Below are 8,181 nucleotides of genomic sequence, written 5' to 3'. Positions count from 1 at the left end.
GATTTCTCTCCAGGAAATGCGAAACTACCTTGTTTAGTTGTTTCAGGGTGTTTTCGGAGCTGACCACAGGCGTATAAAAAATCAATATTAGAGAACCATGTTGGTTGGTTAATATTCGTGTTTAGTGAATGACTGATACTAATAATCAGTTCGATAAAAGTTAGCATTCGGCATTTGTTTTTTCGAATCTGTTTTTGATTTCCTTGGATTCCGTTGCAGTCTTCACTGTCTATCTATTTACCATGACAACTATAGTGGATAAGAATTAATCATCATTTTTTGCTGATAAAAGAATGACGGATTTTTCCTCAGGTAGTTTTGGTATTTCCTCCTAGAGTGACAGGTAGCAGAGGAAATACGATTTTACACAAAGTTGCTGAACGCTTCATATGCGGGAAAATAACGATGGAAAAAAACCTTCTTAAGTTTTGTCGTTGTGAATCATTTTGGCTGTCCTTGTGCTGTTATTTGTTCTGTTATTTTGGGTGCTTTTAAAGGAAAGATGTCGATTGTGCTTTGCATGGCTTTCATCTTTGAGCTGATATTGTTTACTAGAGAAACCTGTGGCTTGTATTCACGCCCTGTGTGGTTCAAATAACATTGATGTGTTTCGCGTTGTTTGTTTTTAGGACGCAACTCTCTATTTAGTAGCTTTTTGTTCAGCTTTTTGGCTGGTTGAAATCTACAGTGGTGTTTTCCAAGCGATATATTCCTTTGGCGTTTGATTTGTTTTCATGTATAGAGCTGTTCGACTACTACGAATGTTTCTCACTGTAAAATTATTCACTTAGTGTGATACTCCTTGGGCTGTACCAGAGGTTTAACGCCGCAAATCCCATTTTGGCGACTGGTAATTGGTCTGGTTTCCAAACGGTTTGGTAAAACAATTTATAAGGCTTTTGATTGACCCTGCGAGCAATTTCATTTGTCTGCGGTTTCTTAGTGGCCCAGATTAGCCTCCTTTTTAAAGGATTTTTGTAGAAAACCGCGTATTCTTTTTTTTTGTACCAGTATTTGAGAAGTGGAGAATTTTTGCATGGTGCTATCAATCAACAATTGGAAGACTGGACTTCCAGTTAAAACGTGGAAACCATTGTTTAATGATACGTGCTAGTGGATTTCTCTCCAGTAACTGCGAAACTACCTTGTTTAGTTGTTTCAGGGTGTTTTCGGAGCTGACCACAGGCGTATAAAAAATCAATATTAGAGAACCATGTTGGTTGGTTAATATTCGTGTTTAGTGATTGGCTGATGCTAATAATCAGTTCGATAAAATTTGGAATTCGGCATTTGGTTTTTTTTTCGAATCTGTGTTTGATTTCCGTAGAATTCGTTGCAGGCTTCGCTGTTTATCTATTTACCATGACAACTGTTGTGGATATGAATTATTCATCATTTTTGCTGATAAAAGAATGACGGATTTTTCCTCAGGTAGTTTTGGTATTTCCTCCTAGAGTGACAGGTAGCAGAGGAAATCCGATTTTACACAAAGTTGCTGAACGCTGAACACAAAGTTGAAGCGGGAAAATAATGATGGCAAAAGCTTACTAAATTTTTGTCGTTGTGACTGCTATTAGTTTTCCTTGTGCTCGTTGGAATCCTGATTGACTCGTTCCATTCCTGGTGATGTTGTCTTCTGGACGATGCCGATACCCAAGCTACTCAGGTTGTCCCGTCCAATTAGTGCTAACCAGAGTTCCGCCATGATCCATAATGTTGCCTTGTTGCTCCATGCAATGGAAGAGATTCTGGCATACAGCGTAACCAAAAATTTAATCCGCCTGTTATTTTAGTCTGTGTTTTGATGTTTCGCGGGCGCTTATTCAAATATGTCTTTCGCCTAGGATAGCCGAGAGGTAAAGTGTGTGCTTCACACGCCAATGATTGGGAGTTCAATCCCCAGCCTCCGTCAAGCTGTCTGTGTGAGGATGAGCTCTTACTTAACCATAGCTTCAGGTTGACCATAGCCTGACCAATGTTGGCTGCAATGATGGTACCACGTGAAAATTTCAGACGCAAAAAAGCGGCCATAGTCACCAAAAAAAGCAATGCTGCTCATAAAAAGAACAGTCTGAAATGTGGGGAGTAATAAGAAAAAAGGGCAGCTGAGAGCAGGCCAAAGTCGCCTAATGCTGTTCCGCAGCGATTACGCAGGAACAAAATATTTATGATTATAAAATATTTTTCTCAATAACATAGTGGAGTTCGGTGAGCCGGTGGCAAAACACATTCCAGTTTTTTACTTTTTTGTAGCTTGACTCCCAATTGTCCTGGCGGCTCTTGTGAATGGGTTCTTCTTGTTTTTTCAAATACATAATTGTGTATTTGCAAAGATTTGACCAGTGGTGGTACAGGTGTGACCAATCTGATGGGTTCCATTTTTTGTTGGCGTATCTGGTTACGTGGTGAAAGTTCCTCTCATGTTGCAGAACCAAAGTTGTCCTACTTGACTTTGTTCATCGGCCAGGGCTTTGCCTAACACTTCATCTCCCGGTAGGTTCTTCATGCAAAATTCCCGTTTAATCCTGCTGTCTATCATTTTGAATATAAACAAATCTCTAACGATTGATTGATATGGAGCTGGTCCACAACTCCACTTTGAGGCAAGACTGCAGGGCCATGAGGAATTTGTGAATGTAAGAGCTTGCGTTCCTCTCTGGTTTCAGTCATGTTTTCCCATTAGCCAGATCTTTGAGTGCTTTCACTTGTGCCGGTGTAACAATATCCTGTTTGACTATCATTGCCTGGTGGTACACTTCTTTCCAGTTATGATGTGCCGTTTGGGGTCTATGTTGGCGTTAGCCATAATTAATTGATGCCATGGGGGTTTTGTGGTCCACACTGTTTGTTGCAATCTGTAGTGTTGGCTACGCCATTTGGAACAAAAACGTTCAGTAGTTGCTGTTGATTATTTCACAATGGTATGTACGTCAGAATAATGCAACATGACAGAAATGAGTACAAAGATAGTTTAACATCAACTAAAACAGAAGAAGTTTTTTTCAGTTCAAGATACATCACGTTACCATACTTTAATTTTATTTTCTTCAAACTCAATCTTCAAATCTTGAATTGTTACACGGTTATGTTTCAGGCATAACGGCTCCACTAGTTGTAGAATTGAACGCATGGTTGTTGGTCGATTCATTAATAACGAGCACCAACTCAAGTTGATGGTTGTTCATACCTGTCTCAAACAGACTATTTAAAGGCACAGACAAAAATTCCAGAAAGCACGCTATTGCTACCCAGTTAATTTTAAAGGATTGTCATAAGGGTAATTTTTGCGATACTCTTTGAAAAATTTCTCAATCAGTTACCAGAGTACGTTAACAAAAACAATCTTCTAATTAAGGAAGAATGTGGTTTTCATTATAACGAAGTGAGAGTCATTTTCCTTGATCTCGCCAAAACTTTCAGTTCATATTCTTACAAAATTTTTGGGAAAAGTGGGGGAAAAATTTCAGATTTTCATTTTCATCAATTCTAATTTTCTAGTCTCTCCTTATCAAATGAATATAATGATGAACTTGGAAACGTAATTTCGGAAGTGTTCATTATAAGTCTTTGTATAAGCCAAGATACAGTTTGCGGACCTGTATTTTTTCTTATATATGTGGTTGATTTCTACAAAAAAAAGTCAAAAGCGATTCTGGCGTTCTTCAGTTTGCAGATTATACGAGTTTGAGATGCCAATTTTAGACAGAAGCAAACGTTTCAGAAAGGGTTGGAAGAGTTTTGGAAGAAACATATTTTTTTTATTAAAAAGCAGCTGACCCTGACTGCAAATTTGGGTGAAATTCATAAGAAAGGGACATTGTTTTCGAAAACTAACTTATAAAACCTGATCCAAGATTTCGTTACTTTGAAAACAAATTGACGCAAAATTATCGTTTGAATGTCATCTCAAATCTCTTTAAGATAGAAATGGTGACTGCAATTCGCTCCTTATATTTTGTGAGGAATCACATCCCTTCTGAACTAGAATGGTTCTTGTCAAATCAATATTGCTTTCATTTCTATTTTTCAATGAAAGATTTTTGAACACTTTAAGTGTTAGCACACTTTGAATATACAGCGCATAAACCGTCGAAATAACACGGTGGAAATTTTGCAATCAATTTACACACTTAATATGACAGTTGTCGAGATCTTCTTTTGAAAGATTGGTTGTTGCCAGCTGAACTGATTATCTCAAGAACTATCTAAATGAAGCAACAAAAAAATTTACAATTTGAGGAAGATCTCAAGAGTTGAGGAAGATCTTAACATTCCACCTGAATAATAAAAATTTTAACAACAAAACATGAAAGAATGGAGTAACAATAAAATCTCTGCAATTAAAAAGGGATGAAAAGTGATAAACAAATGCCCTAAAGAGCTATAGCTTTGAACTATGAGCATAATTTTCAACTCGCTTTAAATGTCTTGATTTTTGATCAATTTGAAAAAAACCTGACAATAGACCTTTTGATTATTTTAACTTTTTTCTCCTCTTTAGAAGCACATACGAACAGCCTCAAGTGTGACCAACATATTTAATTATTGATAAGTAACGCATGGGGATTTGTAATTTGATCGAAAAAATTGGGACCGGTTAAATCTTTTTCCCAAAAAAATTGTCTCTCAAACAAAAGTATAAGTTGTTAATAAATTCCCAGATTCTCGGTTTTTATATAAAATTTTTGCTCAACTAATTTCATTTTTCAATTGAGTGTTTTTATTTTGACAATTTGAGTTTTTCTTGACCTAGACTTCTCTCGGATTCAGTTCAATTAGTTATGCAGTTCAATTCAATAGACAAAAGTTAACTTTTAAAATATATTTTTATAGGAAAACTGCGAAATTAGTTTTTTTAGTTGTGTCCTTGAATTGATGTATACTAGGCTAATAATTTAGTTGCAAGCTCATAATTGCAGCTATTGATCTTCTGTTTAGTCTACTATGAACGCTCGTATTGAGGCAGGTTAGAATTCAATTGATCTACTGCTATTTTTTGATAGCGAATTTCGAGCAGTGAGTTGCTTCCATTTTTCTGAATTGTTTATGCTCCACGCATTTTTTGTGTTTCGCGTCGTTCAAGAAAGTTAAATATATAGCAATGTGTAAATAATAATGATCAAATTGTTTCATTTATTTGGTTGATTTGTGTCTTTGTGTTCTCTTCCACCTGATTTTTTAACAGAGTTGAGTGGTGGTAAGGTTGTGTTTTAAACCCATCGTGTGTCACCGCAACCATATCAAAATATTTGACTGATTTTTGTTTTGATTCTCACAGTCAATAATTGCAAGTCAACTTGCTATGATGACTTATGCACCGCCACAACATTAAATCAAGCAAAATAGTATGTTATTTTTATTAATTGGACTCGAAGGAACTCTCAAAGAAACGTTCTTCAACTTCGACAATGACGAGAAAAATAAAAAAAATCAAGAATTTTGAATATCAAGAACTGAAACAAAAAATTTTGACGAAATGAAGATCAAGTTGAAAATTTTCGAAAAAAAGATTGAAGATGGCAAGATTTTTCTTTTGATGCTGTAGACTAATATTTTTCTGATGTTTCTTTTGCAAACTTCTCTCGATGCAAAAATATGTGTAGATTCTTGTTCAAGGTTCTCATGTTTTTTCAGATATTAGGCAAAACGAAGGGATAATTTGTAAGAGCTTTATAAGATCGAATAGTAAATTTCTAAGAACTTATATGTTGGTTGGATGACTTGCAAGAACTTGTAAGGCTTAGTTACTAAACTTATAAGTTCGTTGATAAACTTATAAGAACTTGTAAGAAAAATTTATATGGCGATGCATAAATTTATAAGACCTTGTAAGAAACTTGTAAATTGTTAATCATCCAGTCTAGACCCGGGGAAAGTATTTCAAGCTGTTTTCTTGGACTTTGAAAAAAAACTTGTGAGCAGTGAGTTACTTGTAGTCCCGATTCAATTTATCATATCAGTTTTCAACATTTTTTTGCAATCAAAGTTTTGTGCTAATAAAAGAACAGAACTTTTAAAAGATCAGTTATTCTGCTACTCAAAAAATAAAACGTTTGTACTTTTTTCCAACTGAAATATAGCAAACGATATTTAGCGGAATTTGTGCAATATAAAGTTTCCGGCTATTTTGAGGGTGATTGTTATCTTGTATGGTTTATTTTGCAAGCATATCAACTGGAAACTGATGCTAACAAGAAACAAACAAAACCCGAACATAAATATAACCAAGCATTCGTTTTTATTGTTATCCCGCGATGACAGTAAATCTATTGCGCTGTAGAGTCTAATTTTTTTGCAACAATCTTTTTTCACAAAAAAATTAAAACTCGTAGAATTTTTTTGAGAGCTTCTTCTCAGTCAGTTACTAGATTACGTGAAAAAACAAATTCTTTTGAATAGGAAACACTTTGATTTTCATGATTACGAAGTAACAATTTTTTTAAAAAATGCCAAGAGTTTAAGATTTTCATCGACAGCAATTTTGTTTCGAAAAGATCTGCATGTTAATTGAATTCCATGTGTTAACGAAATAAACGCAATTTCAGAAGGGTTGATAATATTCATTGTATTCGCTAAGATACAATTTTTGGGTCTCTAATTTTTGGTTAATAGGTGAATGATTTGTACAATGAAATCAAAGCCGATCTTGTTATTCTACAGTTTGCAGATTTTATGAGTTTGATGACCCAAGTTGAGGCAGGAGAAAACTTTTCAAAAAGTAGGAAGGCTTCGTATGAAACAGATACTTTATTATTAAGAATCAGCTGATTCTAAACGCAAGTGAGCATGTATGTATATATGTGTGGACATGCACTCACATATGCACACATTCACACAATTACATATATGTCTTTAAATTAGAAAAAGAATGAGAAGCATTTTAAATTAAAGGAGAAATTCTTAAGATTAACAATTATTAAATTATTGAGAAATTAAAATAAGTAGTTACTGATAGGGGGCCTTTTTTGTTAAAACGTCCGTGGTTGATCAATATGTAGGTAGATCGGTAGTATCTTTTGCGCATAAAAAAATAATTTTTTCTCGAGCTAAACTTGAAGCAAATAATAATACTCCTTTTTATAAAGTTTTCGTTGAGTCACTTTGACTTTTCGGTTGAAAATTTCTAATCGACCATTTTGAATTTTTCCTGATGTAAAATTGTCTCGGATTCAAAATTTGATGCCGTTCAATTCAATGGGGGGCAGTTTACTTCTGAAGTGTATTTTTTAGGAAACTTAATTTCCGGATTCTTTTTTGCGTTATTGTTATCTTGTATTTTATAGTGTGCAAGTATATCAACTTGAAATTGATACTAATATAGCTAAAAGTAGATAAGCTGAATATAAATCAAGCAAGAAAAAGAGTTTTTCAGAAATGCATTAATTATATCTTGTTGTCCCGCGCTGACTGTAAGTCTACTGCGCAATAGAATCTAAAAAATTTCTGAAACAAATTTATTATTCACAAAAAAGGTGCATGGAAAAAGTTGCAACAAAACATCAGTGTTAAATTATTTTTAATATAATTAAAAGTTTGTAAATTTGTTTAGATTCTGAAGTTAGATTATGCTTAGAATTCTTATAAACAATAGTGAACTCTTTTCCACCTTCTCAAAACACACACACACACACACACACACACACACGCACGCACACACACATACACACACATATATATATATATATATATATATATATATATATAAAATTGTATATATCCTGGGATCACAAACTAAGAAGATCCAATAATTCCATAAGCTGAGAAGACGAGATGTGTTCGAGCAAATAGTTTTGTTAGACTACCCGTTTTTTCAGATCATCTATTTGGCCTGCTGAATGGCTCTTGGGAGGTAAGTTTCAGCTGGGCTTTGACGGCACCGACTTCAACTTTGGCATCGGAGGTCTTGGATGTTCAAATGTGTCGTATTTCTGGATCGTTGGCACTCCAGATCCATGCGATAATATGTTAATGCATGTTATATACTACAGCTGGTCGCCATTTGGTACAATCTCTCAACATTTCCGTGGAGCATACAGGAAATTTTGAATAAAAATTAAAATGGCTGTAGAAATTTTCTTAACAAATGAACATCTGATAAATGTTTTATTTGAAAATTGAAAGCTGATTGACGGACACTAAAACGTAATGATTTAAAAGTTACAAAGTTTGAGAAATTATCGG

The sequence above is a fragment of the Convolutriloba macropyga genome, chromosome 5, assembly GCF_964194025.1.
Source record: "Convolutriloba macropyga chromosome 5, txConMacr16.3, whole genome shotgun sequence".
Classification (NCBI taxonomy): Eukaryota; Metazoa; Xenacoelomorpha; order Acoela; family Convolutidae; genus Convolutriloba; species Convolutriloba macropyga.
This window is presented reverse-complemented; position numbering follows the sequence as displayed.